Source organism: Microcaecilia unicolor, chromosome 3 (assembly GCF_901765095.1).
Source record: "Microcaecilia unicolor chromosome 3, aMicUni1.1, whole genome shotgun sequence".
Lineage (NCBI taxonomy): Eukaryota > Metazoa > Chordata > Amphibia > Gymnophiona > Siphonopidae > Microcaecilia > Microcaecilia unicolor.
In genome coordinates, this window is record NC_044033.1 from 389,412,748 (window position 1) to 389,440,169 (window position 27,422).

The 27,422-nt window shown below is 45.0% G+C and overlaps 1 protein-coding gene across 5 annotated transcripts in view; it reads right to left on the reverse strand.

The window, feature by feature from the left end:
* Positions 1-27,422, reverse strand: part of NCOA1 (nuclear receptor coactivator 1) — a 660,387-nt gene that overhangs the window by 444,568 nt on the left and 188,397 nt on the right. The gene's annotated exons all lie outside the window — the stretch shown is intronic.

Below are 27,422 nucleotides of genomic sequence, written 5' to 3' on the forward strand. Positions count from 1 at the left end.
AATGCTAGTAATTTATGCTAAAACATTGCTAATAACTATTTTCATTAGTTTAACCTTGCTAAGTATATACTTCTGACTGTAAGCATACTTTTGGTAAGCTGCAAAATTACTTACAAAGTAAGAATGGTTAAAAAATATATGGAACATTACATGCCAATTTCTCAACATGTCATACACATATCCCAAGGGTACATAAGACATCAATGAAGTGCACAGCCAAGACCCATTGGTAAATTTAGTCCTGAGCCTGATCTCTCTTCTGCTCCCCGCCCATTCTAACTATTGGGTTTTATCCCCTTCCTGCCAGTAGATGTTAGAGGAGAGACTGATTTTTCCCAGTATCACCACCAGTATAATATAATGACTGGTACTTTGTGGAAAAAGCCGGTATGCCTCTACCAAAGCAGTGGAAGAACCCTTATCACCTATTCCCCATCAAAACACTGCAGCAGTAATAAATCATATTTTCATTAGTTTTGGGGGTGTTTTTTTTAACAACATGCCATTAGAGAGAAACACAGAGAGCTCCATGAATCCTGTAAACACAAGTCTTCCAAGGGACTGTCTCAGGACAGTGCAGTTGGACTAAAGGAAAGCTAGTTAACAGATATGACTAAGTTTCCCCTTCCTTACCATCCCAGCTGCACTATCCTGACTAATGGGATGTACTGAAGTTGAAACTCACTGGGCAGAGGAAGACAAGGCTCCTGAACGACAGCTCTGCCAAAGAATGACCAGGCTCTGGCTAGCACACCCAGTCTGTAATGCTTTATAAACTGTCTCTCTTCCTCATGATATGGGTAAAATTGTTCTCACTCCAAGGCATCTGGGCTAGATGTAACAATGCCTACAAACTACCGTCCAATGGCAAGCATATTCGTTTTTACTAAAGTATTAGAAACCTACATTAGTAAACAACTCTTTATATCTGGAAAAATTTCTATATTACACTGGTCACAATTTGGCTTCAGATCATCACATAGTACAGAAATACGGCTGCTAGATCTAACTACATATGTCAAACACCACCTATGCAAAGGCGACCAAGTAATTCTTCTCCAATTCGATATCAGCAGCACTCGATGCGGTTGACCACACATTGCTCCTCGAACACCTGGATCAGATAAGAATAACAGGGACTGTGATCAAATAGTTCAGAAAATTCCTTTCAAATCAAAGCTATTCTGTCAAGTAAAACAACCGACTTTCCAACTACTGGTCTCCTAACTGTGGGTCCCTCAATACACCTGGGTATTAATGAAGTATTATCCTTCACGAATGACATCCTGCGTCTCTTACCAGTGACAGCATCAAAGAAAGATGCAACTCAGTCTGTAGTGAATGGCATAACTGCTGATAGAACCTGGGCTCTGACCAATAAACTGAAACTGAATGTGCAAAAAACCAAGGTCCTGTGGTTCCGAAATCAGGGAGTTGAAGTACCATCATCAATTTCTTCGTCCAATGGTCAAAGCTTTACAGTTGAGTCTGAAACCAGAGTACTAGAGGTCTTGCTTGATTCTTCACTCACCTTCTCTTCCCATATTAACCAGCTATGAAGAAAACTATTCAAAATGAGAAAGCTACGTCTAGTCAGATCATTCTTTGACCAAAAAGCCTTTGCACCAAAAAGCCTTTGCACTACCAGTCCAAATGTTAGTCCTACCTCAATTGGATTACTGTAACATAGTAACATAGTAAATGACGGCAGATAAAGACCTGTACGGTCCATCCAGTCTGCCCAACGTTCTACTTCTTGGTATTAAGTGTCAATATCAGAAAAACTGTAAATCATACAGTTGCTAAGACTAATATACAGATTGAATAGATATACTAGTGTTTCAACTCATCTTAAACTGCACTGGCTTCCCATAGCAAAAAGACTCAGGTTCAAAGCTGCTTGTTTAATTTTTCAAATCTTACAGGGTTTCCACCTCTGAACTGCTACGACCACTTTGCTACGATTGGTCCAGTCTAACAGACTGAAAGAACAACTGAGGCTTGCATCACCTTTTCAAAAGACAATTCGAAATCAAAAGATTTTCAGTTCTCTAGTCCCTGTACTTGGAGTTAAAATATGAAACTCTCTACTTATTGCCATCAGAACAGAAAGCAGCTACCTTAGCTTCAGGAAAAGGCTAAAAACCTCTCTCTTCCCAAAGACTGCTTCATAACAATCCATTGACTTCCACCTCCTAGTATTATCCGTTATCTTTTCCTAAATGCTTTTGGTCTCATGCATTACACCAGTGGTCTCTAATTGCTCTCATACCTTACATTAACATTATTGGCTTTTGTCTCACTTAGAATGTAAACCGCACTGAACCCTGGAAAGGGGGTATTAGTGGTATACAGGGGAAGGGTATGATACATACCTGTAGCAGGTGTTCTCCGAGGACAGCAGGCTGATTGTTCTCACGACTGGGTGACGTCCGCGGCAGCCCCCACCAACCGGAAAGAAGCTTCGTGGGACGGTCGGCACGCAGGGCACGCCCACCGCGCATGCGCGGCCGTCTTCCCGCCCGTGCGCGACCGCTCCCGCCAGTTGAATGACTAGCAAAAGATGAAACACACAACTCCAAAGGGGAGGAGGGAGGGTAGGTGAGAACAATCAGCCTGCTGTCCTCGGAGAACACCTGCTACAGGTATGTATCATACCCTTTCTCCGAGGACAAGCAGGCTGCTTGTTCTCACGACTGGGGTATCCCTAGCTCTCAGGCTCACTCAAAACAAGAACCCAGGTCAATGGAACCTCGCAACGGCGAGGAAACAACAGAAATTGACCTACGAAGAACAACTAACTGAGAGTGCAGCCTGACCAGAATAAATTCGGGTCCTGGAGGGTGGAGTTGGATTTACACCCCAAACAGATTCTGCAGCACCGACTGCCCGAACCGACTGTCGCGTCGGGTATCCTGCTGGAGGCAGTAATGTGATGTGAATGTGTGGACAGATGACCACGTCGCAGCCTTGCAAATCTCTTCAATAGTGGCTGACTTCAAGTGGGCCACTGACGCTGCCATGGCTCTAACACTATGAGCCGTGACATGACCCTCAAGAGCCAGTCCAGCCTGGGCGTAAGTGAAGGAAATGCAATCTGCTAGCCAATTAGAGATGGTGCGTTTCCCGACAGCGACCCCTAGCCTGTTAGGGTCGAAAGAAATAAACAATTGGGCGGACTGTCTGTGGGGCTGTGTCCGCTCCAAGTAGAAGGCCAATGCTCTCTTGCAGTCCAATGTGTGCAACTGACGTTCAGCAGGGCGGGTATGCGGCCTGGGGAAGAATGTTGGCAAGACAATTGACTGGTTAAGATGGAACTCCGACACCACCTTCGGCAGGAACTTTGGGTGGGTGCGGAGCACTACTCTGTTGTGATGAAATTTGGTATATGGAGCATGAGCTACTAGGGCTTGAAGCTCACTGACCCTACGAGCTGAAGTAACTGCCACCAAGAAAATGACCTTCCAGGTCAAGTACTTCAGATGGCAGGTATTCAGTGGCTCAAACGGAGGTTTCATCAGCTGGGTGAGGACGACGTTGAGATCCCATGACACAGTAGGAGGCTTGATAGGGGGCTTTGACAAAAGCAAGCCTCTCATGAATCGAACGACTAAAGGCTCTCCAGAGATGGCTTTACCTTCCACACGATAATGGTAAGCACTAATCGCACTAAGGTGATTCCTTACTGAGTTGGTCTTGAGGCCAGACTCTGATAAGTGCAGAAGGTATTCAAGCAGGTTCTGTGCAGGGCAAGAACGAGGTTCTAGGGCCTTGCTCTCACACCAAACGACAAACCTCCTCCACTTGAAAAAGTAACTCTTTTTAGTGGAATCCTTCCTAGAGGCAAGCAAGACCCGGGAGACACCCTCAGACAGACCCAACGCAGCGAAGTCTACGCCCTCAACATCCAGGCCGTGAGAGCCAGGGATTGAAGGTTGGGGTGCAGCAACGCTCCGTCGTTCTGCGAAATGAGAGTCGGAAAACACTCCAATCTCCACGGTTCTTCTGAGGACAACTCCAGAAGAAGAGGGAACCAGATCTGACGGGGCCAAAAGGGCGCTATCAGAATCATGGTGCCGCGGTCTTGCTTGAGCTTCAGTAAGGTCTTCCCCACCAAAGGTATGGGAGGATAAGCATACAGGAGGCCGGTCCCCCAATGAAGGAGAAAGGCATCTGACGCTAGCCTGCCGTGTGTCTGAAGTCTGGAACAGAACAGAGGCAGCTTGTGGTTGGTCTGAGAGGCGAAAAGATCCACCGAGGGGGTGCCCCACTCTCGGAAGATCTTGCGTACCACTCTGGAATGGAGCGACCACTCGTGCGGTTGCATGACTCTGCTCAGTCTGTCGGCCAGACTGTTGTTTACGCCTGCCAGGTACGTGGCTTGGAGGAGCATGCCGAACCGGCACGCCCAACGCCACATCCCGACGGCTTCCTGACACAGGGGGCGAGATCCGGTGCCCCCCTGCTTGTTGACGTAATACATTGCAACCTGATTGTCTGTCCGAATTTGGATAATTTGGCAGGACAGCCGATCTCTGAAAGCCTTCAGTGCGTTCCAGATCGCTCGGAGCTCCAGGAGGTTGATCTGTAGATCCTTTTCCTGGAGGGACCACAGACCCTGGGTGTGAAGCCCATCGACGTGAGCTCCCCACCCCAGGCGAGATGCATCCGTCGTCAGCACTTTCGAGGGCTGCGGAATTTGGAATGGACGTCCCAGGGTCAAATTGGTCCGGATGGTCCACCAGAGCAGTGAAGTGCGGCAACTGGTGGAGAGGCGGATGACATCTTCTAGATTCCCGGTGGCTTGGAACCACTGGGAAGCTAGGGTCCATTGAGCAGATCTCATGTGAAGACGAGCCATGGGAGTCACATGAACTGTGGAGGCCATATGACCCAGAAGTCTCAACATCTGCCGAGCTGTGACCTGCTGAGACGCTCTGGTCTGCGAAGCCAGGGCCAGGAGATTGGTGGCCCGCGCTTCGGGAAGGTAGGCCTGAGCCGTCTGGGTATTCAGCAGCGCTCCTATGAATTCCAGAGACTGGGATGGCTGGAGATGGGACTTTGGGTAATTTATCACAAACCCCAGCAGCTCCAGAAGTTGAATAGTGCACTGCATGGACCGGAGGGCTCCTGCCTCTGAGGTGTTCTTGACCAGCCAATCGTCGAGATATGGGAACACGTGCACTCCCAGCTTGCGTAGGTAGGCCGCTACCACCACGAGGCACTTGGTAAACACTCGTGGGGCAGAGGCGAGCCCAAAGGGCAGCACACAATACTGAAAGTGCCGTGCGCCCAGGCGGAATCTGAGATACTGTCTGTGAGCTGGCAGTATCGGTATGTGAGTATATGCGTCCTTTAAATCCAGGGAACATAGCCAATCGTTTTTCTGAATCATTGGCAGAAGGGTGCCCAAGGAAAGCATCCTGAACTTTTCTTTGACCAGGAATTTGTTCAGGCCTCTCAGGTCTAGGATGGGACGCATCCCCCCTGTTTTCTTTTCCACAAGGAAGTACCTGGAATAGAATCCCTGCCCTTCCTGCCCGGGTGGTACGGGCTCGACCGCATTGGCGCTGAGAAGGGCGGAGAGTTCCTCTGCAAGTACCTGCTTGTGATGGGAGCTGAAAGACTGAGCTCCCGGGGGACAATTTGGAGGCAGGGAGGCCAAATTCAGGGCGTATCCGCACCGCACTATTTGGAGAACCCACTGGTCGGAGGTTATGAGAGGCCACCTTTGGTGAAAGAATTTTAACCTCCCTCCGACCAGCAGATCGTCCGGTACGGACACTTGTAGGGCGGCTATGTTCCCGTGGATCCAGTCAAAAGCCCGTCCCCGGCTTTTGCTGTGGAGGCGCAGGGGGCTGCTTAGGCGCACGCTGTTGACGAGAACGAGCGCGCTGGGGCTGTCCCTGTGCCTGACGAGGCCTTCGGGCCGGCTGGTTGTACCTACGCTTCGCAAAAGAATAGGGTGCAGCCTGCCGGGCCCGGGAAAAACGTCCACCTGTGGAGGTGGATGCTGAAGGCGCCCGGTGGGAGAGCTTGTCGAGAGCGGTTTCCCGCTGATGCAGTTGGTCCACCATCTGCTCGACCTTCTCACCGAAAATGTTATCCCCCCGGCAAGGGACGTCAGCCAGTCTCTGCTGGGTGCGGTTGTCCAGGTCAGAGGCACGCAGCCATGAGAGCCTGCGCATCACTATACCTTGGGCCGCAGCACGAGACGCCACGTCACAGGTGTCAAAAATACCCCTGGACAGGAACTTTCTGCACGCCTTCAGCTGCCTGACCACCTCCTGATAAGGCCTGGACTGCTCCGGCGGGAGCTTCTCGACCAGGTCCGCCAGTTGTTGCACATAGGTCCGCATGTGAATGCTCATATAGAGCAGGTATGACTGGATGCGGGTCACGAGCATGGAGGATTGGTAGGCCTTCCTCCCAAACGAGTCCAGAGTGCGAGACTCCCGCCCCGGGGGCGCCGAGGCGGTATCCCTCGAACTCCGTGCCCTCTTGAGAGCAGAATCCACGACCGCTGAGTCATGGGGCAATTGGGGCCGCATGAGCTCTGGGTCAGAGTGGATCCTGTACTGGGACTCTGCTTTCTTGGGAATGGTGGGGTTAGTTAATGGTCGCACCCAGTTCCGGAGCAGCGTCTCCTTCAGGACATTGTGCAGCGGCACCGTGGAGGACTCTCTAGGTGGTGATGGATAGTCGAGGACCTCGAGCATCTCGGCCCTCGGCTCTTCCACAGAGACCACGGGGAAGGGAATGCTTATAGACATATCCCGCACAAAGGAGGCAAAGGAGAGACTCTCAGGAGGTGAGAGCTTCCTCTCCGGTGAAGGCGTGGGGTCCGAGGGAAGGCCCGTAGACTCCTCTGAGGAGAAATATCTAGGGTCCTCCTCTTCCCCCCACGAGTCCTCATCCTCGGTATCGGACATTAGCTCATGTAGCTGAGTCCTGTACCGGGCCCGGCTCGACGTCGAGGCACCGAGGTCTCGGTGTCGTCGAGCGGTGGACTCCCGCGCCGGCGGGGACGGAGCTCCCTCCATCGACGTCGACGGGGACTCCACCTGCGTGGCGGTCGAGACCGGCACCGCAAGCGGCGGCGGTGTCGACAGCCCCGGCGCCGGGCTAGAGCTCACCGGCGCCACAGTCATCGGCGCCGAGGGCGCAAGCACCCCCGGCGCCGGCACAGCCTGGAGCATCAGCCCTTCCAGGATCCCCGGAAGGATGGCTCTGAGGCACTCGTCCAGGCCCGCTGCCGGGAAAGGCGGTGGGGCCGGTAAGGGTGTCGGTGCCGGAAGCTGCTGGGGGCCAGGAGACGGCACCGAGGTGCCGGAACCCCGACGCGTCGGTACCTCCACAACCGACGGAGACCTCTCCTCACGACGATGACGCTTCGGCGTCGTCTCCTCTCCGACATCGGGATGCACCGAAGGCGACCGGTGACGACGCTTCTTGTCTTTCTTCCGATGCACGTCACCGGCGCCGGAGGGCATGGAGGAGGAGGAGGTCGATCCCCCTCGGTCTCGAGGTACCGGGTCAGACAGGGTTCGGTCCCGCGGCCCACGAGCTGAGGGCGTGACCGGGGCCGACTGCCCACGCGGCCTCTCACCCCCACTCTCACCGGAAGACCGGCGGGCCGACGGGACCTGTTCTCCTGGGGTCGCTGCCATCGGTGCCGATGTCTCGGGCATCGATACCGGTACCGAAGGGCCGGGCGTCGATACCGATGCCTTCGAGGTCGACGTCGAGGGGCCGGCGCAAGTTCCAAAAAGACGGTCCCGCAGAACTTGCCTCGCAACCTGGGTCCGTTTCCGGAGACCGAGACACAAAGAACACGACTTGAGATTGTGCTCCGGCCCGAGGCACTGGAGGCACCAAGCGTGGGTGTCGGTCTGCGAGATCGGCCGGCCGCAGCGACCACACTTTTTAAATCCACTCGGGACCTTCGAGGACATCGACGGAAAAATCGCGTCGGCGAAGTCAAAGTCGTCAATGGTGGCTAAAATCACACCACGAAAAACAAACGACCGAGCGGCCACTAGGCCGCAACGTGGCGTCCCCGCTGGAAGCGAGGGAAAAAAGGGAGCGCGTGTCCCACACGCGCAGGGTTTCTTTTTTTTTTTTTAAAGGAAACCGGGCGGTAACTAGAACCGAAAAACAAAGTTAGAAAAAGACACGATCAGCGTATACGCGATCGAACGATCCGGCGGCTGAACAGAGAGAGCGCAAAACACGACTCTCTCCAGGCGCGGAAAAAAAGGAACTGGCGGGAGCGGTCGCGCACGGGCGGGAAGACGGCCGCGCATGCGCGGTGGGCGTGCCCTGCGTGCCGACCGTCCCGCGAAGCTTCTTTCCGGTTGGTGGGGGCTGCCGCGGACGTCACCCAGTCGTGAGAACAAGCAGCCTGCTTGTCCTCGGAGAATATTAGTGGTATACAAAAATTGATTTGACAAAAGAATAGAGCAATCAAGTTGCCACCCTGCAGATATCCTCTGAGAAGACTGCTTGGGTCTCTGCACAAGATGTTGCCAAAGCATGTCGAGTGTGCTCTCAGACCAGAAAGCACTCATTTGCTCTTGCAAATATAGGCAGCCTCAACGTCCGCCTTAATCTAGCATGCAATGGACACCTCTGATACTGCCTGGCCCTTTTGAGGGCCAAGGAAAATGACAAACAGATGATCAAAGACGAAAAAAACATTTGTTTTCTACAAACACCCGATTTGTGGAGTCTTCTGTCACTCAATTCTGAACCCTGGGCCACAAAGGAGGGCACACAGACCTCCTGGTTCACATGGAAAAAAGAAAATCACCTTAGGAAGGCGGAGACTGTGCATATAGACAAAGAGTCCTCTGAGAAGGAAAGATACAGATCCTAACAGGGCAGAGCCTGAAGCTCCGATACTCTCCTGGCCCAAGCAACTGCCACCAAAGACACCATCTTCAAGGTGAGATTCTTGATCAAGGCCAACTTCAAGGGCACAAAGGGAGCTCCAAAGAGCATGTTCAGCATCAAATTCAAATCCTAAGAGTGAAGGGACAGTCTAATGGGTGTCCGCAAGCAAGCAGGCCCTTTCAAGAAGTACACAATGTCCCCATGAACTGCCAGAGAAATCCCCAACACCTAAGCTCTGTAATTCAAGAGAGCCACCAACTGGACCTTAAGAGAATTCAGCACCAACCGCTGACCAAATCTCTGCTGCAAAAAACTAAGCAGCTCTGGGATGGGTCTGCCAGTCAGTATAGACTGTTACCCTTCCCCACTGTAATCCTATCTTCCCTGTCATTTATCCCCCCCCCCCCCCCCCTCCTCCTTGCTTTTCTTTCCCATTTCTTTCTTCTCTTTATTTTCTTCTTCTTACTTCTCTTTCTTACTTTCTCTCTTCTATTTGAAATTTTAGAACTGTAATTCGTGTAATTATTTTGTATGATTTGCAGGATAGCAAGATTGAAATAAACTTGGAAACCTGGAGAGCATGGTTTGCACCATCCCACAAAAACCCTCCAGTCCCAGACGTAAGCCAAAGAAGTAGATGACTTGCAGGCTTTGAGCAAGGTAGAAATAGCTACAGGAGAGAAACCCCTCCTCAGACACTGACTCTCAAGGGCCAAACTGTAAGCCAGAAAGATCAAAGTCCTCCATTTCCACCAGACCCTGACTGAACAACACTCGACCCCTGGGAACAGTAAGAGGGGTCTCCACCAGTAGCCACACAAGGTATGTGCATGATGGCCTGCAGGGCCTTTAAGGAGCCACCATAAGGACCAGAAAAGAAAAACTGTCCTGAGAAGGACCCATCAAATCAAGGCCACAGCAGAAAAACAAAGAGGCTTCTCCCTGGGCCACTGCTGGACCAGCTCATCTCTGCCCATCCGAAGTAGCCTTCTTGTGATTGAAGGAGCAATCCACCTTGTCATTTCCACTTAAGACCAGGAGGTCGAAGACAGGCAGCCCCTCTGGTTCAACAGGAGCTGAAAGCCCCACATCCCACACCCCAGATCCAGCAGAGAGCAGCTGAGACAGTTTGCCTGAGCATTGTCTTTACCCTGCTTATTCATATAAGTTCACTGCTATTGCACCATCTGGCATCACTTGAACTGCTCTCCCTCGAAGCAAGGGGAGGAACGCCATCAGAGCCAAGCAAACCACCCAGGTCTCCATGGCAGTTAATGAACCAACTCCATACCCCTCCCCATCACCACTCTGTCCAAGCAGTGAGCTCCCCAGCCAAAGAGACTTGCATCAGTGGTTACTACCAGTCAATCGGGTGAGACCCTATGGGTCATTCCATGTCAAGTGGTCTAAACCTTCCCACCATCATGTCTCCAATTTTGTTCAAATTTTATCTGTTACGCGAGTCAGGTGTTAAACGAAGTTTCCCAAAATTTGAGGTCTCTAACTGCAATAGTTGCAGATCTAGACCCCCTTTTCTGAAAGCTTGTCAGTCCTTGAGCGTGCGACATTGACCAAAATGCCATTTTGGGGGTCTAATAAAATCCAAACACATTTATAAGAATGGCTAAAAAAATTCAAATCCTGTACAGTTTTTGATGCTAATTCCAATGAAATACATTTTAACATTATGGATGCAAAATCCAGTCAAACAAGTTGACTCAAAGTGTGCATCAAAATTGGTCGCGACTCATCGGAACATATTTGGACCAATATTCAGACCACAACAACTTCCAAGCAAACAAAGATACGGACTTGAAATGTTGAACAAGCATTATGCTTGTGCTGGACATAATACTGCCAGATTTGCAACAAACCAGCATCTATAAACGTCCTGCAGGATCTCTTCAAAGTTGGCACTGTCAGCGCAAATGGTAAAATGTACCAAAGTTCAAAGCCAATTATTAAAAAAGAGTCTGCCTGAATCAGCTTGTGAACTGTATCATCTGAAAGAGAAAATTGTGCTCTACAACACTGATATGATTTGTTTTGCAATGCCACCATTAAGTAGCCATTTACTCAGGTTGAAGTATGTTATATTTTGTGTGCGCGATGTATTGCGTTGGTCCATGATGGCTGAGCCATTACTGGTTATCACATTGAAACCAGCATCTCCATCTCCATAGGGGCCACGCCCGATAGCCATGCAGTAACAGCCATGGGTGGGTATCTTTACTGCAGGATCCCAAGCCTGATTGTGGGTTTCTTTACTGTAGGATCCCAAGCCTGCCTTCTTCAGTTACTTCACTGCAGGTTCCCAAGCCTGCCTTCTTCAGTTACTTCATCATTCTGAAAGCATCACTGATCTGCAAGAGAACGGTTTCAGGGAAACTATATTGCCGACCGGATGATGTCACTGATGGAGCTGGAACAGCAGCAATGATAAGTTGTTCTGGGATCCAGCAAGTATCGCATCTTACCGGCCAATAAAATGAAGTAGCGGGACCATGAGGATGCATAAAGCTTATGAAAGCATCTTTCTATTCAACTGACGTTTCACAAACGTTTCCAATCCACCATAACAGCGTACAATAAACAATTGGACAATCAACGAATAAAATACAAATGAATAAATAATTATATCAATACTTCTGAGCGACAATTAAGACTCAATTTCCTAGAAATGAAGAAAAATTAGTGCATCAAGCGTACTAAATATAACAAACTTTGACCTGAGTAAATGGCTACTTAATGGTGGTATTGCAAAACAAAAACATATCAGTGTTGTAGAGCACAATTTTCTCTTTCAGATGATACTGTTCACAAGCTGATTGGTAGAAGACTATAAGCAGGAATGCTCATTCTTCAGCCAATAAAATTCCTGAACTGGAAGGCCCAATGGTAGATATGGACTTGGAAATTGTGGCAGTTACGGAGACATGGTTTAATGAGTCTCATGAATGAGATATCGCCATACCTGGCTACAGTGGGGTATATAGGACTGAACAGACCCTGGGAGAATTTAAAATGGGCCCCTATAACACCATCTCTCCCAAGGTAGTGGGGATGGAAGCAGGCCCTTTCAGAGCTCCATAAAACCCTGCAAAAAGACATTCCAGATCTATATAGAAATTACATGCTAGAAGAATACAGCACGTTGGTCAAATGTGTGAAACATGACCGTCAATACATAAGAAACAAGAGACCACAAAACAATATATGTACATAAGCACCACCCATACTGGGACAGACTGAAGGTCCATCAAGCCCAGTATCCTGTTTTCAACAGTGGTCAATCCAGGTCACAAGTATTCAGCAAGATTCTAAAGTAAAACAGATTTTATGCTGCTAAGTGGTGGATTTTCCCAAGTCCATCTTAATAATGGCTTATAGATTTTTTTTTTGTTGTTAGGAACTTGTCCAAACCGTTTTTTAAACCCTGCTAACTGTTTTTACCACATTCTCTGGCAACAAGTTCCACAGCTTAATTGCATGTTAAATGAATAAATATTTTCTCCCAATTTGTTTTATATTTACTATTAGTCCTTGTATTGTTGGAAAAAGTAAGCAAGCAATTCAAGTCTACCCAGTCCACTCCACTAAGGCTTTTACAGACCACTATAATATGAAGGCAAAAACTGGAAAAATCAAGAAGTTAAACTCTGCATGTACAGCAAGACTAGAGAAATAGAAACAAATGCAAGATAGAGATGCAGATTTCCCAAATCTGATTTATTCCAATGAAAAAAAAACAAAAAAAAACTTCAGAATTAAATACTTTCTACCTTTGTTGTCTGAGCTCCTCAACGCCCACCTCCATTCAGGTCCAGCATCTCTCCTTCTCTTCCCCTGCCTCCATCTTGGTCCACACACTCTCGCCTCCACACCCTCCCAAGGGTCCAGCATCTCTCCCCCTCCCCCAGTCCAGTCTCTCTACCTCCCCCAGGTTCGACATCTCTCTCTCTCTCTAAGGTCCTCCATACTTACGAGTCGCTGGAAATAGCACCAACTGAAACAGGCTACTTAAGGCCAGCACTAGTGGGACATTACATCTGTTATGTCTTGCCCACAGGAAGCTGTATCAGAGGAGGCAGAACATGGCACAGTGGGGCCAGCCTGAAGCAGCTTGTTTTGATCAGTGGCACTGACAGCAACCTGCCATGTGGAGCACTGCAGGGGTGGGTGCCGGGAAAGAGAAATGCCAAACATGCAAGAGAAGGAGGGGAGGGAGTGATGCTGGGCCCACTGGTCTGGACAGCAGGGAGCTAATGTGTTAGGGTCCACCTGCTCAAAGTGCTCTCCTCTACTGTTGGGCAGCCCTAAGCTTTTTGTTGGGTTCACTCAATGCTAGCTGTGCCCTGCCTTGTTATAATCTATTCAGGAGGGATATAAATGGCAAAAAAAGAAGGAGCAGCACTATTTAAAAGACAACAGCAGCTGAAATGTAGGGTGACTGGGGAAAAGAGGCAGCTCTGTGGATTGTGTTGGAAAGAGGAGATGTTATTCTCATCCATACGGATGGAAGACTTGGGACAGATACTTGATTGATATTGCAAAGATGGGAAGGAAAGGGGAGTTGTTGATACAGGGTGATTTCAAGCTATCAGATGTAGCCCATCCACAAATCTCAAAAGTAGTAGAAATATAGCTGATGTGCTAAAGGGGGCTTTGCTTAGACAAATGGTGAGGGAATACACAGGGTAGAGTCTACTACTACTACTACTATTTAACATTTCTAAAGCGCTACCAGGGTTACGCAGCGCTGTACAATCTAACAAAGAAGGAGTCACTGCTGGATCTAATACTCAGAAGTGGAGAGAGCATGTCTAATAACTAGGTGGGAGCCTAGGTGGGCGGCAATGATGTTGCTGATTTAGTTAACTATTTAATAATAAAATGTCCATTTCAAAAAGCTTGAAAGTGGAGAAACTGGTCTAGCCCATGCTCTCATCTCTGGATTGTATTCATAATTAACAGACCAGGCAAATCGAGCAGTCATAAGTTCTACGTTACAGCAATCTTTCAAAATGCAACAGTTACCCATAACTCTATATTCAGTACACTCATTTTTTTTTCCAGCGAAGCCTAACAAAAGTATATTATGCATGCACTAGCTTACAGCCTACCTTTTGGTTCTAAATTTTGCTTTGAGGCCTAGAAAAGTTTGCCTGCCTCTGATTAAATGACAATGTAGCTATCTGGCAATTTTCACGACTTGTAGGGACCATTCCAGTGGAGAACAAGGCTAAAGGAGATCTGGTAAAAGGACCAACTCCTTGTCGGACATACATACCCGTGGCAATATACTTCTACATTACTAGAGAGCTCATTAAAAGGGAATTTTATTATTGAGAGCTGTCTCAGTCACTTTTTGCTTTTTGAATTTTCAGTCATCCTAAAAGTACATTACTAATTTAGTCCCAAATGAAATCTGTTTTGAGGTGAAAGAAACCAACAAGCTAAATACGACATATATAATAGAAAGTCCCACATCTAAAATTTGGACAAACGATCTTATTACATAAGATAACCCATAAGTGCAATTTTATATAGATTCTGAAGAAAAACAAGAGAGTAGCCTAATGTTTAGAGCAGTAGAGTGAGAACTGGGGAAGCCCAGTTCAAATCCTACTGTAGCTCCTTGTTGTCTAGGGTAAGTCACTTAACCCTCCATTGCCTCAGGTACAAATTCACATTATGAGCCCTCCAGGGACAGAAAAATACTTACTGTACCTGAATATACATTACTTCAGCTTGCAAGCAGTATATTAAAAAAAAAAAAAAAAAAAAGGAAAAAATAATGCTACCTTCAGATTCCATATGGTTCTATATTCTATACATGCTTGTTAAGATACAGCAAATAAAAATCTTGGCAAGTATAACAAATTCATTTTGTTTTTGATACACTACCCCTATCCCTATGTTGCATTTTGAAGGGGTTTGACTCTGATCTTCTACATCTATGACAAAACCAATATAAAAAAACTATTGGGAATACCATCCATACGGTGTTCTGTTATATATTGGACAATGATTGTGTGGCTCACTGTGTTGCTATTACATCATCATCTAATATCCAACATACACACTGATACTGCTCAAGTAATCTATGCAATTGTTTGTCCTTCCAATTTATTACACACTAGTAAAACAGGCCCGTTTCTGACACAAATGATACGGGCACTAGCAAGGTTTTCCTCGGAGTGTGTATGAGAGTGACTGTGTGAGAGAGAGTGAATGTGCGAGTGTGTCTGAGAGAGACTGGGTGCGAGTGTGTCTGAGAGAGATTGGGTGCGAGTGTGCGTGCATGTGCGTGTTTTCCTCCCAGTTTGTGTCAACCCGTCCTCCGGTGTTCCAGGGTCATCTTTCCCCCCCCCCCTCCCTCCCTCCGAGTTCCAGGGTCGTCACCCTGTTTTGTTTTTTTTTGTTGCTTCCTAGTTTTTGTACAGGTGGTGCATTCCCTCCCTCCTCTCCTCTCATCCCCTTCCCCGAGTTCCAAATCCCTCTCCTCCACCGAGTTCCAGGCCCCCCTCCCTCCTTCCTTGCCCCCTCCTCCCCCCCCCCACCGTTCCATCCCTTCCTCCCCCCCCTCGAGTTCCAGCCTTCCCCCCCCCCGAGTTCCAGCCCCCCTCCCTCCCTCCCCCGAGTTCCAGACTCCACCTTCCTGCCTCCCTCCCTCCGATTTCCAGACCCCCCTACGAGTTCCTGACCCCTAGACCTCCCCTTGCCGCCGCCAATCCTCCCCCGCCGCCGTCGCATACCTGTGCCGGCGGGAGACCCCAACCCCCGCCAGCTGAAGTCCTCTTCTCGGCCTGCGGCGTGGATGAATCATCTGATCAAGTTTTAATCTGTGTGCGTGTGTCTCATGTCCTGTGTGCAGGACGTTAGACGCACGCACACAGATTGCAAATTGATCAGATGATTCGTCCACGGCGCGCAGCCGAGAAGAGGACTTCGGCTGGCGGGGGTTGGGGCCTTTCAAGCCTCCTGCACTGGCCTTGCCTTCACATTTGAACTTCAACCAGGAACTGTCGTCTGACCCTTGACATCATTCTTCTGCTTCCAGTCTTGACTTTGGAAGGCGCATGATTGTATGTGATAGTGCACAGTGTCTCCTAGCTGTTAGAACCACCCAGCACGGTCCTCAATGGACACACGTCTTGGGAGCTTGAACATATATCTTATAGGGAGCGATTTTTTGTGATGCTGTGTGACACAGTTCTTGTGACAATACAAACTCTGCAGTTGTCGAATCCTCTCTGTGTTCCGGCAGGTATCACCCTCGTGTTCTTTATATTGATATTGACATTCACCATGGAGATGGTGTTCAGGAGGCTTTCTACCTTACAGACAGAGTTATGACGGTGTCCTTCCACAAATATGGAAACTATTTCTTCCCTGGCACAGGTACAGTCTATTCTAAGCAGTACATAAGAGGCATCTGCTGTGTGCAGATATCCAGAGCACAAACCAAGGTGCAGTTTATCACAACTTTCATGGGTTTTATGATCCTGCTGAACTAAATTAGCTATTATATCTTATTATAAAAGGTTGAAGTTGCCATATGATATTTACAACCATTTTATTTGGGTAAAAATGGCAGTATTGGGGTCCCCCGCCAGCACAGGTACACGACGGCGGCGGGGGAGGGGGGTCCAGGGGTCAGGAACTCGGAGGGGGGTCTGGAAATCGGAGGGAGGGATTCTTCTGACGTCGCGTTACCATGGGCGGAGCTATTACAAAGCCTACGAACACTTCAGGGCTTCACGGCTTCACTTCCAAGCTGCCATGGAGTCAGCTTCAGAACGTTGGAGGTGCGAATTATTATATTAGATTGTCCAAAGAGGAGAATTAAGGCCAAAATCTCTGAACCACTTAGCAGTATTAGACAACAGAAGAGAAGGTCCTTTGGTCTCGTATTGGATAGCAAATTGTGGTTTCTTCAACCTTTGTTTTGTTGTGTGGAAGTTCTTCAGTTAAAACATGATAGTTAAATGTGAGAGATGCAATGAACAGAAGAAAAAAAATTATAGACTGAATGGTATCTGTTTATTTTTTTTTGTGTGTTCAATATTTTTTTGATTAGATGCTTTCTTTATATATAGCAACATAGCAAATGACAGAAGATAAAGACCTATATGGTCCATCCAGTCTGCCCAACAAAATAAACTCATTACATATAGTATGTGATACTTCATATGTATACCTGATCTTAATTTGTCCATGCCATTTTCAGTGCATAGACCGAAGAAGTCTGCCTGGCACTGTCCTTGTTCAGAAGCCCCTGAAAAGCTCTACTCCAGCCCATCCAAGTCTATTCAGCCACGCTCAGGGCATAGACCATAAAAGTCTGCCCAGCACTGTCCTTGTTCTTCAGCTTCTGAAGCTAAATCTGTCCAGCCACGATCCAAGCAGATCGTTGATAAACTGAGATGTATTTTATTAATGTAACAAAATTAGATTAAAAAATGTATATACAGCAACTCATATACATATACATATTATAGCCCGACACAGGCCGTGTTTCGCCCAACTGGGCTGCTTCAGGGGCTAAAAAATAATATTAAATAGATAATAAATTATGCATCTTATCATCTAAATAAAAACATAAACTAATAACATAGAAATTGCATGATTTGAACATAAATAATATTATAAAAGTATGTTTTAAAAAAATGACATAAAATACAAATGTTTATACATCTATAATTACATATAAATTAATATCATTAAGATCTATAACGTCAAAATCCCACAGACACTTTATTTATAATAAAAATTGGACTATCAGAAATCGCGTGTGTTAGTCGCAAATAGGTAATATATCAACCACATATATATACAGGTACATGTTACAGAAGCCCACAAAGATAATTATGGAATATCACAAGAAACGCACAGAACGTATATACAGGAAAATAGATACAGACATGACAACATATTCAGACATCAGACATCCATCCTCAATAATATGATAAAATTCAATTCTATTCTATAATTCAAAAGGCACCCACCTATATAGTGGTATTCCACCATCAAACCAGAGATATTGCTGGAGAAACGGCTAAAAAGATACAGAAAGGGAATGTGACAAAACAGATAAAAATAAAGATAATAATAATGATAATAATAAAAATAAAAATATATATAAATAATAATGAGAATAAAAATAAAAATAAAAAAGGTATGATCAAAAGAGTAATGTGATAAAAATGATATGATAAAACTCACGTATATTGTCTATATTCTGAAAAAAACAACTCGTCTGGAAATGCAGAAACAATAGTTATAAACCTGTGTAGAAAAAATATATAGTGAAAATATGGAAATATATATATAAGAGAAAATGTGATAGAAAGAACCTCAGCCAATTTGCAGAGATATTCACAGGGGGGGCCATGTGATCCACCGCAACGCTTCATTATTATGTGCTGTAAACAGTTTTTAAAGCCATTGTGGCGTTACTCTATATATGCCAGATACTAAGCTTCTGATACGATTACAGCGTCGCGCTATTCAATCTAAAGGAGTAAGGGAATCTATTTTTGTAGGTGGCAGACGTCATCCACAGCGGATAATTTAACTTTGTTTTGAATATAAACAGCAGGTTATATCTGATAATGGTAGTATCTCAGCTTTTGTGCCCTATCAAAGGCGCAATGGTTTGAAAAGTTTTCCTCTATGTAAGCCTAAGCTTATGACACGATTACAACGTCGCGCTTTTTAATCTAAAGGAGTAGAGAAATCTGTTTTTGTAGGATGCAGACGTCATCCATAGCGGGCAACTTAACTTTATTTTAAATATAATCATCAGGCTATATCTAATAGTAGTAGTATTTCAGCTTCAGTACCCTATCAAAAGCGCAATGGTTGAGAATCAAACTTACCTGAGGTCGAATGAATAGCCTCTTACTTCCAAACGCGCTGAAAAAACGCTGTGGCGAGACCGGAAGTGAGTTAAAAAGAGAAAGATCAAAGGTCAACCATGCTTAGTAAAAATCGCCGAAAGAAACCCTTTTAATACAAATTTATTGGTGCTCGATGTTAAATATCGATTAGATACAGGTATTTTTGTTCTTAGAAAGTTTTTAATTGATAGAACAAACGTATATCATCATTGGAGAAAAAAGTTGATTGACAGCTACTCGGAATATACGTGTGACGGATAGAGGCAAGTGAATATATAGAAAAGAGTAAAAGTGAGTGATTACTTGAAAATCGAGAGATAGACATATCCAGACTGAAAAAATAAATAAAATAAAAAAACTAAAAAAACAAATATGATTTTAAGAGGATAAAAGCGCAACCAGAGGTCAAAGGTTACCAGGCTGAAGTGAATGCTCGTCTTTTGGTATATATTTATTGCTACTCCAAGAAAGTGATATTTAAAAATAAAAATAAAAATGAAAATAGCTAAAAAAGACGTCATAAAAATGCAGGGAGGGTGCCATAATCTATAAAAGTGGTCAAAAATAAGAATTATTATTGAGATGGATGTTTAATGTGTATACATGGTCATAAAAATACAGAATAATCAATTTCACCATTTAACCCATGTGGATGGAGGGTGTTTAGTTCAAAAATAAATTCCTGTTCTTTCCGTAATAAATGAGTATCAATTGGTCCACCTCTCCATTTATTTTTATGTACATAAATGGCGCAGAATCTGTACTCCTCAAATTTATGGCCCAATAATATTGAATGTTGTACTAATGGTTTTTCTATTAATTTTCGTTTAATTGCACTTCTATGTTCAATAATTCTAATATTAAGTTTCCTTTTTGTTTTTCCTACATAGACTAATTTGCAGGGACACAAAGAGGCATATTTTCAAAGCACTTTGGGAGGCTAAGTTCCATAGGTTTCTATGGAACTTTGGGAGGCTAAGTGCTTTGAAAATAAGCCTCATAGCAATATATACAACATTACTAGTTTTACAATTTGAAAATTGTCGGAGATGAATATCTTTATTTGCTGATGGTATATGAAGATTCTTAGTCTTGATATTGACTTTGCAAACCGAACATTTGCCACAAGGAAAATGGCCTGTTGGTAAATGGTTCAATGTGGTAGTTATACTAGGTAGTGTGGAGGGAACCAGAAGGTCCCTTAGGTTGCGTTCACGCTTGTATGCCACTATTACTCTCTTTTGCTGAAATGTGTCTAGATCTTCTAGCAAATGCCAATGTTTTTTTATAATATGAACTATAGAGTTTGACATGTTAGTAAATGGTAATGTGCAGACAATTTTATTCTCATTCGTCTTCTGTACTGGTTTAAGAAGTGTTTCTCTCAACTTGTCAGATGCTTTTTGAAATCCTTCTTTAATACATTTTGAGGGGTACCCTTTTTCCTTAAATCGTCTGGACATATCCTGAGATCGAAGTGTATATGTCCTCTGTTCTGAGCATAAACGTCTTAAACGTAGAAACTGGCTATATGGTAGATTAGCTTTCAAGCTTCTACTATGACAACTTTCATAGTGCAAGAATTTATTCACATCCGTGGGTTTACGGTAAATGTCAGTAGTGAACTTATTATTCACCATATTTATGTTGATGTCCAGAAATGGAATTCTTTTTTCATCAAATTGCATTTGAAACTTTAAATTGATATCAAGAGTGTTAAGCCAGTTGTAAAAATCTCTAAGCTCTTCCTCTGTGCCCTTCCAGATCATGAAAATATCATCAATATATCTCTTCCAAATGTATATATGATCTATATATCTATTCTTTGTAATGAATTTTTCTTCAAATTGGGCTACATATAGATTAGCTATGGAAGGTGCGAATGTTGCACCCATTGCTGTACCTTTAATCTGTTGGTAGTATTTGCCATCAAACGCAAAAAAATTGTTTGTAAGTGCTATTGTAGCAAGTTCAACTATGAGTTGTGTTGGTATCCTAGGTCGTATATGTTGATCAGATAGCTTTTCTTTAATAATCTCTATTGATTCTTTCTGTGGGATATTAGTATACAAACTTTCTACATCAAAAGTAACCAAAAGCATGTCTTTGCTCGGGGTTATTTTATTCAACATGTTGATGATGTCAGCAGAATCACGTGTGTAGGATGGAATTTTATGAACTAAAGGACGTAAAAACTTATCAGTAAAGATTGATAATGGTTCTAGTAAAGAGCCACAGGCAGATACAATTGGTCTGCCTGGGGGTTTGGACAGAGATTTATGTATTTTAGGGAGAATGTATATGGTTGGTGTAATTGGTTCTTTTACCATTAGGAAACTAGCTTCTTTATCAGTCAGATATTGTGCTTTCCTGCCTACTTCGACCAATGAGAAAATTTCATTCTGAATATTTGTTGTGGGATCTTTGCTCAACACTTTGTAGAATGTCTGGTCATTAAGTTGTCTATGAACTTCATCTATGTAATCCTTTCTATTCATAACTACGATGGCTCCGCCTTTATCTGCTGGTTTAATGATGATACTCTGTTCTTTTTGTAATTTTTTAATAGCAGCATTTTCTTCCTTTGTTAAGTTGTAGAACATCCTTTTCTTACCTTGTTTTTCTAACATGGCTATATCTTTGAGTACGACCGTTTCGTAAGCTTGTATCAAATGATGCGTATTGCCAGGCGGGAGCCATTTGCTGTTATTCTTCACTATTGATTGGTCATTATAATCTGAAGTTCTTTTTGAAAAAAATTCCATAATTTTTAGTTTGCGTATAAATTTGAAAAATTCTATTCTGGTTCTGAAAGCATTGTATTTTGGCGTAGGTATAAATGATAAACCTTTACTTAGAACCTTCTCCTCTATATCTGTTAATTTTCTATCTGAAAGATTATATACTGTATTTAATACATCTCAGTTTATCAACGATCTGCTTTGTACAGTTTCCACTTTGGAGTTTGCAGATCGTCTGCCCCTTTGTTTTCTTGGACCCAGCCACGATCCAAGTACAGACCGTGGAAGTCTGCCCAGTACTACCCAATCACCGATGTTGCAATCTAATCTCCGCTAAGCTTCTTTGGATCCAGGGGCATAGCCACGGGTGGGCCGGGGCCCACCCACTTTGGCCTCAGGCCCACCCAGCAACGGTGTATGCTGCAGGCCTTCTTTCCCCTTCGGGCAGTGCCGCAGTCTACCTGTACAGGAAAGCTGCACGACACCGGGTCGTCCCGCCGCTACACTGCTGCCCTCCACTCCGTTGTCATCATCTTTCTGGCACAGAGATCTTCTGCTGCTTATCTGCAGCAGATCCGCGCGCTGCCAGGGCTGTATGCTGCTGCGACTGCTTCCTCTGCACTGGCCCCGCCTTCTTGAAGAGGCGGAAGGTGGGGCCAGCGCAGTCGCAGCAGCATACAGCCCTGGCAGCGCGCGGATCCGCTGCAGATAAGCATCAGCAGAACTCTGTGCCAGAAAGATGATGACAACGGAGCGGAGGGCAGCAGCGTAGCGGCAGGACGACCCGGTGCCGTGCAGCTTTCCTGTACAGGTAGCTGCGGCGCTGCCCGAAGGGGAGGGAGGGCCCGAGGGAAAGAAGGCCTGCAGCCAGCATGTCAGTGAGTGGTGGCTGGGGAAAGGGAGGGAAAAAAAACCTGCAACATGCTGGCGGGTGGTAGGTTTGGTGTGTGTGTGTGTGTGTGTGTGCGGAAGTCGATCAGCTCGTTGGTCGCCTTCATGTTAAGTGGAAGATTGTTCCAAAATTGCGTGCTCATATAAGAAAAGGTTGATGCGTGCATCACTTTGTATTTTATGCCTTTGCAATTAGGGAAGTGGAGGTTCAGGAAAGTTCGGGATGATCTTTTAGCGTTTCTAGGTGGTAGGTCTATTAAGTCAGACATATAGGCTGGGGTTTCATCATGAATGATTTTGTGGACCAGTGTGCATACTTTAAAAGTGATGCGTTCCTTGAGTGGGAGCCAGTGTAGCTTCTCTCATAAGGGTTTCGCACTTTCGTATTTTGGTTTTCCGAAAATGAGTCTGGCAGCTGTGTTCTGGGCTGTTTGAAGTTTCTTCAGTATTTGCTCTTTACAACCTGTGTATAGTGAGTTGCAGTAATCCAAATGGCTAAGTACGAGTGATTGCACTAGGCTGCGGAAGACGGATCTTGGGAAGAATGGTCTTATTCTTTTTATTCTCCACATGCTGTAAAACATCTTTTTGGTTGTGTTTGCGTGATTTTCGAGTGTTAGGTGGCGGTCAATAGTGACTCCAAGGATTTTTAAAGTTTCAGAAATGGGAAGATTTAGTTTTGGTGTGTTTATAGCGGTGAATTCATTCATGTTGTATTGGGAGGTAAGTATCAGGCATTGAGTTTTTTCTGCATTCAGTTTCAAACGAAATGCATCTGCCCAGGTGTTCATGATGTGTAAGCTTTGGTTGATTTCATTGTGGATTTCTTTAATGTCTTGTTTGAAAGGGATATATATTGTTACATCGTCAGCGTATATATGTGGGTTAAGGTTATGGCTTGCTAGAAGTTTTGCCAGGGGTGTCATCATTAGGTTGAAGATAGTTGGTGAGAGGGGTGATCCTTGCGGTACTCCACATTCTGGTGTCCATGCTGCAGACGTAGTTGAATTTGATGTGACCTGGTATGAGCGTAAGGTTAGTAACCCCTTGAACCAGTTTAGGACATTGCCTCCGATGCCAAAGTATTCAAGTATATGTAGTAGGATTCCGTGGTCCACCATGTCAAAGGCACTTGACATGTCAAATTGTAGGAGGAGTATATTGTTGCCGGTTGCAATCATTTGTTTGAATTTAGTCATTAGTGTAATTAGTACTGTTTCGGTGCTGTGGTTCGATCGGAATCCTGATTGGCCATCATGCAGTATTGAGAATTTGTCTAGATAGTTTGTAAGTTGTTTTGTTACCATCCCTTCAGTTATTTTGGTTATTAGTGGTATGGATGCTACTGGTAGGTAATTAGTTATTTCACTTGCACTTTTCTTTGCGTCCTTGGGTATTGGGGTGAGTAGAATATTTCCTTTTTCTTTTGGGAAAAGCCCGCTTTGTAGCATGGAGTTTACATGGTTCGTTAGGTCTGTTATGAATTGTTGAGGGGCTGATTTCATGAGGTTGTTTGGGCATATGTCTAGTTTGCAATTGGATTTGGCGAATCTTTTGAGTGTTTCAGAGATGAGGTCTTCTGATAGTATTTCGAATTCGGTCCAGGTTCTGTCTGCTGGGTATATTCCATCTTCTAGGTCTAGACAGTCTAGGAGTGTGGCATATTCAGTACGGCTGGTGGGTATTTTAAGTCGTAGTTGAATAATTTTCTCTTTGAAGTATTTCGCAAGGTTGTCAACACTTGGTATGTCTTTGTTGTTGTTTGTAACTGGTGTGTTGTCTAGCAATTTGTTCACAAGGAAGAAGAGTTTGTGTGTGTCTTTGTAGTTTGATCCAATGATTGTCTTGTAGTGTAGTCTTTTAGTCTGTTTTATGGTGTATTTGTATTTCCTCCGAAGTAGTTTCCAGGCATTTAGTGTTTGTTCATCCTTCTTTTTGTTCCATGCGCGTTCTAGTTTCCTAACTTGTGTTTTGAGCTTTTTCAGCTCTTCGGTGAACCATGGATTTGATTTTTTCCTATGTAATGTTCTGGTTTGGATAGGGGCGATTTTGTCTAATGTTATTTTACATATATCGTCCCATTCTTGGAGGAATTGGATGGTGTCTGGATTTGTTAACCATTCATTTTGGTAGATCTGCTGCCAGAATGTTGTGCGGTCTTTTTTACCTCTCATGGTGTACGTTGTTTGCTCATGTTTGTTGATTGCGCTTCTGTGTATTTTTCGCCAGTGAAGGGAGACATGTGCTTTATGGTGGTCTGACCATAGTGTGGGTGTCCATCTTGTGTCAGTGACTAGGATAGTTGAGTCTGAGTCGAATTTGTGTGTGATAATGTCCAGTGTGTGTCCTTTTATGTGTGTTGGTTGAGTGTTAGGTGCATGTAGATCCCAAAGTTTTAAAAATTCTTTGCATTCTCGTGTTCCTGTTGAGGTGTCGTCTTCAAGGTGTAGGTTGATATCTCCTATTATGAGGATGTTTGAGGCAGATACACACGTGTTTGAGATGAAGTCCATAAGTTGTGTTTGGGCGTCTTGCCACTTTCCTGGTGGCCTGAAGAATAGAATAGCATTGAGGTGTTCTAGTAGGTTTGGATGATTAATTCTTGTCGAGGCGATTTCAAGTTGTGGTGAGGTGGATTCACCAGTGGTTACAATGGTGAACTCGGATTTGTAAATGATAGCTATTCCGCCACCTCTTTTTCCATATCTTGTCCAGTGGGTGATTTTGTATTCTGGTGGGCATGTCTCTAAAATGGCGGGATCTGTAGGGCTGTGGAACCAGGTTTCTGTGATGAATAGGTGGTCTAAATTGTCTGTGGTAATCCAGTCTAGTATATCTACTGAATTGCTTACTGCTGATCTTGCATTAATGTATCCTATTTGGATTGATCGGTATGGTTCTGTGGGGGGATTCGATGTGTTTATTTTTATTAGTTGTCTGTTTCCTCGTTGGTTGAATTTGTTGTTGTTTTTTTCCTCTTTTTGTTGGTTGCTTTCGTATATGGAGTTTTTTCCTTTTGGTTGGTTATTGTGCCTTTGGTCTGGTAGGTTATTGATAGGTTGTACACAGAGTTGGTGTATTGTGGTTGGGTTGTTATGGGTGTTTTTTAGGGTGGACATTTTGTGTGTGTAAGTGATTGTGTGATTTGTGAGTTATGGGTTTGTTGTTATCTGGGTCATGGGTTGTGTTTGCGTGTGAGAGTAGGGTGAGACAGTAGATGGTTAGGAGTGTGTTGCTGGTATTCATATCAGTGTATAAGGCGCTAACACAATCAATTTGCTGGTTTACATAATACACTGAAACCTTCTGCTCAGTGTGCTGCTGCGGCTAGGAAAGCGAATAGAATGTTGGGTATTATTAGGAAAGGTATGGAAAACAGGTGTGAGGATGTTATAATGCCGTTGGATCGCTCCATGGTGCGACCACACCTTGAGTATTGTATTCAATTCTGGTCGCCGAATCTCAAGAAAGATATAGTGGAACTGGAAAAGGTGCAGCGAAGGGCGACTAAAATGATAGCGGGGATGGAACGACTTCCCTATGAAGAAAGACTAAGGAGGCTAGGGCTTTTCAGCTTCGAGAAGAGACGGCTGAGGGGAGACATGATAGAGGTATATAAAATAATGAGTGGAGTGGAACAGGTGGATGTGAAGCATCTGTTCACGCTTTCCAAAAATACTAGGACTAGGGGGCATGTGATGAAACTACAGTGTAGTAAATTTAAAACAAATCGGTGAAAAGTTTTCTTCACCCAACACGTAATTAAACTCTGGAATTCGTTGCCAGAGAACATGGTGAAGGCGGTTAGCTTGGCAGAGTTTTAAAAGGGATTAGATGGTTTCCTAAAGGACAAGTCCATAAACCACTACTAAATGGACTTGGGAAAAATCCACAATTCCAGGAATAACATGTATAGAATGTTTGTACGTTTGGGAAGCTTGCCAGGTGCCCTTGGCCTGGATTGGCCGCTGTCGTGGATGGGATGCTGGGCTCGATGGACCCTTGGTCTTTTCCCAGTGTGGCATTACTTATGTACTTATGACCTGTCCGTATGCAAATGCCAGAGGTCTAATAAAATAAGACTGGAAAGTTAGAATGTAAATGAGGCATCTCAGAGACTTGGTGTAAGAAGGATAACCAATGGAATGAAACCGAGGAATAAATTATATAAAAACAATAGGGGACATGGAAAGAGAAAAAAAAAACTGAAGGCCTCAGAGGGCAGGGATTCCCCACCCCTAGTTGTGAGGACACCTGAAAGGGGAAGGGCTCTAACCTACCCACAGTTTTGAAGTGGGCATGGGAGAGAGAATACACCAAGCATGGACCATCTTGGCAGAACTTAAAAACAAAAATAAATAAAAAAAAAACAGCCTCCTTTTCTTCCTTTTCTGAAATCACTGAAGAGAAAACTGCACATTTTCTTTCCTCCTCAAAACTACCTACCTGTTCCTCTAATCATATTCCCACTTAGCACTCTCTCTCCAACTGTCATCCCTTTTTTTTTTTTAAATCAATTTCACAATTTTAAACAAGAATAAACTTGATTCAGAAAAGATAGGTAATATTGAACATCATATTACTTAGTAATTACATTTTTACAAGCAAACTTTTATACTATTATCTAATCTCTAGTCCACTATTAAAAGGAGAAGACAAGGTACAACTCCATTAAAGCGAATGCTACATACCTGTAGAAGGTATTCTCCGAGGACAGCAGGCTGATTGTTCTCACTGATGGGTGACGTCCACGGCAGCCCCTCCAATCGGAAACTTCACTAGCAAAGTCCTTTGCTAGCCCTCGCGCGCCCGCGCGCACCGCGCATGCGCGGCCGTCTTCCCGCCCGAAACCGGCTCGAGCCGGCCAGTCCAGTATGTAGCAAGACAATACACTTCAAGGGAAGACACAACTCCAAAGGGGAGGCGGGCGGGTTGGTGAGAACAATCAGCCTGCTGTCCTCGGAGAATACCTTCTACAGGTATGTAGCAT